An 8920-nucleotide genomic window follows, 5' to 3' on the forward strand; every position below is an offset into this window, starting at 1 on the left:
AACACGGTGAACATTTGAGAAAGGTGTTAGAAGTATTGAGGAAGGAAGAATTGTACGCTAAGTTTTCAAAGTGTGCATTTTGGTTGGAAGAAGTTCAATTCCTCGGTCACATAGTGAACAAAGAAGGTATTAAGGTGGATCCGGCAAAGATAGAAACTGTTGAAAAGTGGGAAACCCCGAAAACTCCGAAACATATACGCCAGTTTTTAGGACTAGCTGGTTACTACAGAAGGTTCATCCAAGACTTTTCCAGAATAGCAAAACCCTTGACTGCATTAACGCATAAAGGGAAGAAATTTGAATGGAATGATGAACAAGAGAAAGCGTTTCAGTTATTGAAGAAAAAGCTAACTACGGCACCTATATTGTCATTGCCTGAAGGGAATGATGATTTTATGATTTATTGTGACGCATCAAAGCAAGGTCTCGGTTGTGTATTAATGCAACGAACGAAGGTGATTGCTTATGCGTCTAGACAATTGAAGATTCACGAACAAAATTATACGACGCATGATTTGGAATTAGGCGCGGTTGTTTTTGCATTAACGACTTGGAGGCACTACTTATATGGGGTCAAAAGTATTATATATATCGACCACAAAAGTCTTCAACACATATTTAATCAGAAACAACTGAATATGAGGCAGCGTAGGTGGATTGAATTATTGAATGATTACGACTTTGAGATTCATTACCACTCGGGGAAGGCAAATGTGGTAGCCGATGCCTTGAGCAGGAAGGACAGAGAACCCATTCGAGTAAAATCTATGAATATAATGATTCATAATAACCTTACTACTCAAATAAAGGAGGCGCAACAAGGAGTTTTAAAAGAGGGAAATTTAAAGGATGAAATACCCAAAGGATCGGAGAAACATCTTAATATTCGGGAAGACGGAACCCGGTATAGGGCTGAAAGGATTTGGGTACCAAAATTTGGAGATATGAAAGAAATGGTACTTAGAGAAGCTCATAAAACCAGATACTCAATACATCCTGGAACGGGGAAGATGTACAAGGATCTCAAGAAACATTTTTGGTGGCCGGGTATGAAAGCCGATGTTGCTAAATACGTAGGAGAATGTTTGACGTGTTCTAAGGTCAAAGCTGAGCATCAGAAACCATCAGGTCTACTTCAACAACCCGAAATCCCAGAATGGAAATGGGAAAACATTACCATGGATTTCATCACTAAATTGCCAAGGACTACAAGTGGGTTTGATACTATTTGGGTAATAGTTGATCGTCTCACCAAATCAGCACACTTCCTGCCAATAAGAGAAGATGACAAGATGGAGAAGTTAGCACGACTGTATTTGAAGGAAGTCGTCTCCAGACATGGAATACCAATCTCTATTATCTCTGATAGGGATGGCAGATTTATTTCAAGATTCTGGCAGACATTACAGCAAGCATTAGGAACTCGTCTAGACATGAGTACTGCCTATCATCCACAAACTGATGGGCAGAGTGAAAGGATGATACAAACGCTTGAAGACATGCTACGAGCATGTGTTATTGATTTCGGAAACAGTTGGGATCGACATCTACCATTAGCAGAATTTTCCTACAACAACAGCTACCATTCAAGCATTGAGATGGCACCGTTTGAAGCACTTTATGGTAAAAAGTGCAGGTCTCTGATTTGTTGGAGTGAAGTGGGAGATAGACAGATTACGGGTCCGGAGATTATACAAGAAACTACCGAGAATATCATCCAAATTCAACAACGGTTGAAAACCGCCCAAAGTCGACAAAAGAGCTACGCTGACATTAAAAGAAAAGATATAGAATTTGAAATTGGAGAGATGGTCATGCTTAAATTTGCACCTTGGAAAGGCGTTGTTCGATTTGGTAAACGAGGGAAATTAAATCCAATGTATATTGGACCATTCAAGATTATTGATCGTGTCAGACCAGTAGCTTACCGACTTGAGTTACCTCAACAACTCGTGGCTGTACATAACACTTTTCACATCTCGAATTTGAAGAAATGTTTTGCTAAAGAAGATCTCACTATTCCGTTAGATGAAATCCAAATCAACGAAAAACTCCAATTCATCGAAGAACCCGTCGAAATAATGGATCGTGAGGTTAAAAGACTTAAGCAAAACAAGATACCAATTGTTAAGGTTCGATGGAATTCTCGTAGAGGACCCGAGTTTACCTGGGAGCGTGAAGATCAGATGAAGAAGAAATACCCGCATCTATTTCTAGAAGATTCGTCAACACCTTCAACAGCTTAAAATTTCGGGACGAAATTTATTTAACGGGTAGGTACTGTAGTGACCCGAACTTTTCCATGTTTATATATATTAATTGAGATTTATATTTACATGATTAAATGTTTCCAACATGTTAAGCAATCAAACTTGTTAAGACTTGATTAATTGAAATATGTTTCATATAGACAATTGACCACCCAAGTTGACCGGCGATTCACGAACGTTAAAACTTGTAAAAACGACATGACGATATATATATTGATATACATATGGTTAACATGAGATTATGATAAGTAAGTATCTCCATAAGTATATTAACAATGAGTTATATACATATAAACAAGACTACTAACTTAAGGATTTCGAAACGAGACATATATGTAACGATTATCGTTGTAACGACATTTAAATGTATATATATCATATTAAGATATATTAATATATCATAATATCATGATAATATAATAATTTAACATCTCATTAGATATAATAAACAATGGGTTAACAACATTAATTGAGATCGTTAACTTAAAGGTTTCAAAACAACACTTACATGTAACGACTTACGATGACTTAACGACTCAGTTAAAATGTATATACATGTAGTGTATTTAGATGTATTAAAATACTTTTGGAAGACTTCAAGACATATGTCAAAACACTCATACTTAACGAAAATGGTTACAGTTACTTTCCCATTCTTTTCTTTCATCAAGAATTCTAGTCGTATTCTTACCGGTATTATACACAGCTTCAAAACGTACTTACTATGGGTATATACCAATAGGAACTAGCATGGGATTCCACTCTTGATTATGTCATGTATGACTAATCAATTTTAACTTCTACCATGAGCTAGTCAACTAACTAGAAATCCTTTTAACCCCACTCACCACTCACCAATTACCACTCATCATTCACTCCATTTCACTTCCAATTCTCTTTCTAATTCTCTCTCAACACACACACACTATTATGAACGTATTTTTCCAGTAGTTAATCATCATCTTCATCAAAAATCACTTCAAGAATCAAGCTATAATCATCATAGGAAGAACACTTCAAGAACACTTCAAAAATCCCTTCAAGTTTACTAATTTACTTCAAAGCTTTCTAATCCATTCCAAGTAATCATCTAAGATCAAGAAACCTTTGTTATATACAGTAGGTTATCTTTCTTATTCAAAGTAATATTCATATTCAAACTTTGATTCAATTTCTATAACTATAAACTATCTTAATTCGAGTAAAAATCTTACTTGAACTTGTTTTTGTGTCATGATCCTACTTCAAGAACTTTCAAGCCATCCAAGATCCTTTGAAGCTAGATCATTTCTTGTCACTTCCAGTAGGTTTACCTACTAAACTTGAGGTAGTAATAATGTTCATAACATCATTCGATTCATATATATAAAACTATCTTATTCGAAGGTTTAAACTCGTAATCACTAGAACATAGTTTAGTTAATTCTAAACTTGTTCGCAAACAAAAGTTAATCCTTCTAACTTGAATTTTAGAATTAACTACACACATGTTCTATATCTATATGATATGCTAACTTAATGATTTAAAACCTGGAAACACGAAAAACACCGTAAAACCGGATTTACGCCGTCGTAGTAACACAGCGGGCTGTTTTGGGTTAGTTAATTAAAAACTATGATAAACTTTGATTTAAAAGTTGTTATTCTGAGAAAATGATTTTTATTATGAACATGAAACTATATCCAAAAATTATGGTTAAACTCAAAGTGGAAGTATGTTTTCTAAAATGGTCATCTAGACGTCGTTCTTTCGACTGAAATGACTACCTTTATAAAAACGACTTGTAACTTATTTTTCTGACTATAAACCTATATTTTTCTGTTTAGATTCATAAAATAGAGTTCAATATGAAACCATAGCAATTTGATTCACTCAAAACGGATTTAAAATGAAGAAGTTATGGGTAAAACAAGATTGGATAATTTTTCTCATTTTAGCTACGTGAAAATTGGTAACAAATCTATTCCAACCATAACTTAATCAACTTGTATTGTATATTATGTAATCTTGAGATACCATAGACACGTATACAATGCTTCGACCTATCATGTCGACACATCTATATATATTTCGGAACAACCATAGACACTCTATATGTGAATGTTGGAGTTAGCTATACAGGGTTGAGTTTTCAATATTAATGCAGCAGAGGCACAGGAAGACCCGGAGCTTGTTATGGGTACGTTTCTTATTGACAATAAATCTGCTTACGTTTTATTTGATTCGGGTGCGGATAGAAGCTATATGAGTAGGGATTTTTGTGCTAAATTAAGTTGTCCATTGACGCCTTTGGATAGTAAATTTTTACTCGAATTAGCAAATGGTAAATTAATTTCAGCAGATAATATATGTCGGAATCGAGAAATTAAACTGGTTAGCGAAACATTTAAGATTGACTTGATACCAGTAGAGTTAGGGAGTTTTGATGTGATAATCGGTATGGACTGGTTGAAAGAAGTGAAAGCAGAGATCGTTTGTTACAAAAATGCAATTCGCATTATACGAGAAAAAGGAAAACCCTTAATGGTGTATGGAGAAAAGGGCAACACGAAGCTACATCTTATTAGTAATTTGAAGGCACAAAAACTAATAAGAAAAGGTTGCTATGCTGTTCTAGCACACGTCGAGAAAGTACAAACTGAAGAAAAGAGCATCAATGATGTTCCCGTCGCAAAAGAATTTCCCGATGTATTTCCGAAAGAATTACCGGGATTACCCCCACAGTGATCCGTTGAATTTCAAATAGATCTTGTACCAGGAGCTGCACCAATAGCTCGTGCTCCTTACAGACTCGCACCCAGCGAGATGAAAGAACTGCAAAGCCAATTACAAGAACTTTTAGAGCATGGTTTCATTCGACCAAGCACATCACCGTGGGGAGCTCCTGTTTTGTTTGTCAAGAAGAAAGATGGTACATTCAGGTTGTGTATCGACTACCGAGAGTTGAACAAACTTACCATCAAGAACCGCTACCCACTACCGAGAATCGACGACTTATTTGATCAACTACAAGGCTCGTCTGTTTATTCAAAGATTGACTTATGTTCCGGGTATCATCAAATGCGGGTGAAAGAAGATGATATTCCAAAGACTGCTTTCAGAACACGTTACGGTCATTACGAGTTTATGGTCATGCCGTTTGGTTTAACTAATGCACCAGCTGTGTTCATGGACCTTATGAACCGAGTGTGTGGACCATACCTTGACAAGTTTGTCATTGTTTTCATTGATGACATACTTATTTACTCAAAGAATGACCAAGAACACGGTGAACATTTGAGAAAGGTGTTAGAAGTATTGAGGAAGGAAGAATTGTACGCTAAGTTTTCAAAGTGTGCATTTTGGTTGGAAGAAGTTCAATTCCTCGGTCACATAGTGAACAAAGAAGGTATTAAGGTGGATCCGGCAAAGATAGAAACTGTTGAAAAGTGGGAAACCCCAAAAACTCTGAAACATATACGCCAGTTTTTAGGACTAGCTGGTTACTACAGAAGGTTCATCCAAGACTTTTTCAGAATAGCAAAACCCTTGACTGCATTAACGCATAAAGGGAAGAAATTTGAATGGAATGATGAACAAGAGAAAGCGTTTCAGTTATTGAAGAAAAAGCTAACTACGGCACCTATATTGTCATTGCCTGAAGGGAATGATGATTTTATGATTTATTGTGACGCATCAAAGCAAGGTCTCGGTTGTGTATTAATGCAACGAACGAAGGTGATTGCTTATGCGTCTAGACAATTGAAGATTCACGAACAAAATTATACGACGCATGATTTGGAATTAGGCGCGGTTGTTTTTGCATTAACGACTTGGAGGCACTACTTATATGGGGTCAAAAGTATTATATATACCGACCACAAAAGTCTTCAACACATATTTAATCAAAAACAACTGAATATGAGGCAGCGTAGGTGGATTGAAATATTGAATGATTACGACTTTGAGATTCGTTACCACCCGGGGAAGGCAAATGTGGTAGCCGATGCCTTGAGCAGGAAGGACAGAGAACCCATTCGAGTAAAATCTATGAATATAATGATTCATAATAACCTTACTACTCAAATAAAGGAGGCGCAACAAGGAGTTTTAAAAGAGGGAAATTTAAAGGATGAAATACCCAAAGGATCGGAGAAACATCTTAATATTCGGGAAGACGGAACCCGGTATAGGGCTGAAAGGATTTGGGTACCAAAATTTGGAGATATGAGAGAAATGGTACTTAGAGAAGCTCATAAAACCAGATACTCAATACATCCTGGAACGGGGAAGATGTACAAGGATCTCAAGAAACATTTTTGGTGGTCGGGTATGAAAGCCGATGTTGCTAAATACGTAGGAGAATGTTTGACGTGTTCTAAGGTCAAAGCTGAGCATCAGAAACCATCAGGTCTACTTCAACAACCCGAAATCCCAGAATGGAAATGGGAAATCATTACCATGGATTTCATCACTAAATTGCCAAGGACTGCAAGTGGTTTTGATACTCTTTGGGTAATAGTTGATCGTCTCACCAAATCAGCACACTTCCTGCCAATAAGAGAAGATGACAAGATGGAGAAGTTAGCACGACTGTATTTGAAGTAAGTCGTCTCCAGACATGGAATACCAATCTCTATTATCTCTGATAGGGATGGCAGATTTATTTCAAGATTCTGGCAGACATTACAGCAAGCATTAGGAACTCGTCTAGACATGAGTACTGCCTATCATCCACAAACTGATGGGCAGAGTGAAAGGATGATACAAACGCTTGAAGACATGCTACGAGCATGTGTTATTGATTTCGAAAACAGTTGGGATCGACATCTACCATTAGCAGAATTTTCCTACAACAACAGCTACCATTCAAGCATTGAGATGGCACCGTTTGAAGCACTTTATGGTAGAAAGTGCAGGTCTCTGATTTGTTGGAGTGAAGTGGGAGATAGACAGATTACGGGTCCGGAGATTATACAAGAAACTACCGAGAATATCATCCAAATTCAACAACGGTTGAAAACCGCCCAAAGTCCACAAAAGAGCTACGCTGACATTAAAAGAAAAGATATAGAATTTGAAATTGGAGAGATGTTCATGCTTAAAGTTGCACCTTGGAAAGGCGTTGTTCGATTTGGTAAACGAGGGAAATTAAATCCAATGTATATTGGACCATTCAAGATTATTGATCGTGTCGGACCAGTAGCTTACCGACTTGAGTTACCTCAACAACTCGCGGCTGTACATAACACTTTTCACATCTCGAATTTGAAGAAATGTTTTGCTAAAGAAGATCTCACTATTCCGTTAGATGAAATCCAAATCAACGAAAAACTCCAATTCATCGAAGAACCCGTCGAAATAATGGATCGTGAGGTTAAAAGACTTAAGCAAAACAAGATACCAATTGTTAAGGTTCGATGGAATGCTCGTAGAGGACCCGAGTTTACCTGGGAGCGTGAAGATCAGATGAAGAAGAAATACCCGCAACTATTTCCAGAAGATTCGTCAACACCTTCAACAGCTTAAAATTTCGGGACGAAATTTATTTAACGGGTAGGTACTGTAGTGACCCGAACTTTTCCATGTTTATATATATTAATTAAGATTGATATTTACATGATTAAATGTTTCCAACATGTTAAGCAATCAAACTTGTTAAGACTTGATTAATTGAAATATGTTTCATATAGACAATTGACCACCCAAGTTGACCGGCGATTCACGAACGTTAAAACTTGTAAAAACGACATGACGATATATATATGGATATACATATGGTTAACATGAGATTATGATAAGTAAGTATCTCCATAAGTATATCAACAATGAGTTATATACATATAAACAAGACTACTAACTTAAGGATTTCGAAACGAGACATATATGTAACGATTATCGTTGTAACGACATTTAAATGTATATATATCATATTAAGATATATTAATATATCATAATATCATGATAATATAATAATTTAACATCTCATTAGATATAATAAACAATGGGTTAACAACATTAATTGAGATCGTTAACTTAAAGGTTTCAAAACAACACTTACATGTAACGACTAACGATGACTTAACGACTCAGTTAAAATGTATATACATGTAGTGTATTTAGATGTATTAAAATACTTTTGGAAGACTTAAATACATATATCAAAACACTCATACTTAACGAAAATGGTTACAGTTACTTTCCCATTCTTTTCTTTCATCAAGAATTCTAGTCGTATTCTTACCCGTATTATACACAGCTTCAAAACGTACTTACTATGGGTATATACTAATAGGAACTAGCATGGGATTCCACTCTTGATTATGTCATGTATGACTAATCAATTTTAACTTCTACCATGAGCTAGTCAACTAACTAGAACTCCTTTTAACCCCACTCACCACTCACCAATTACCACTCATCATTCACTCCATTTCACTTCCATTTCACTTTCTAATTCTCTCTCAACAAACACACACTATTATGAACATATTTTTCCAGTAGTTAATAATCATCTTCATCAAAAATTACTTCAAGAATCAAGCTATAATCATCATAGGAAGAACACTTCAAGAACACTTCAAAAATCCCTTCAAGTTTACTAATTTACTTCCAAGCTTTCTAATCCATTCCAAGTAATCATCTAAGATCAAGAAACCTTTGTTATATA

Source organism: Rutidosis leptorrhynchoides, chromosome 2 (genome assembly GCF_046630445.1).
Source record: "Rutidosis leptorrhynchoides isolate AG116_Rl617_1_P2 chromosome 2, CSIRO_AGI_Rlap_v1, whole genome shotgun sequence".
NCBI classification, from domain to species: Eukaryota; Viridiplantae; Streptophyta; class Magnoliopsida; order Asterales; family Asteraceae; genus Rutidosis; species Rutidosis leptorrhynchoides.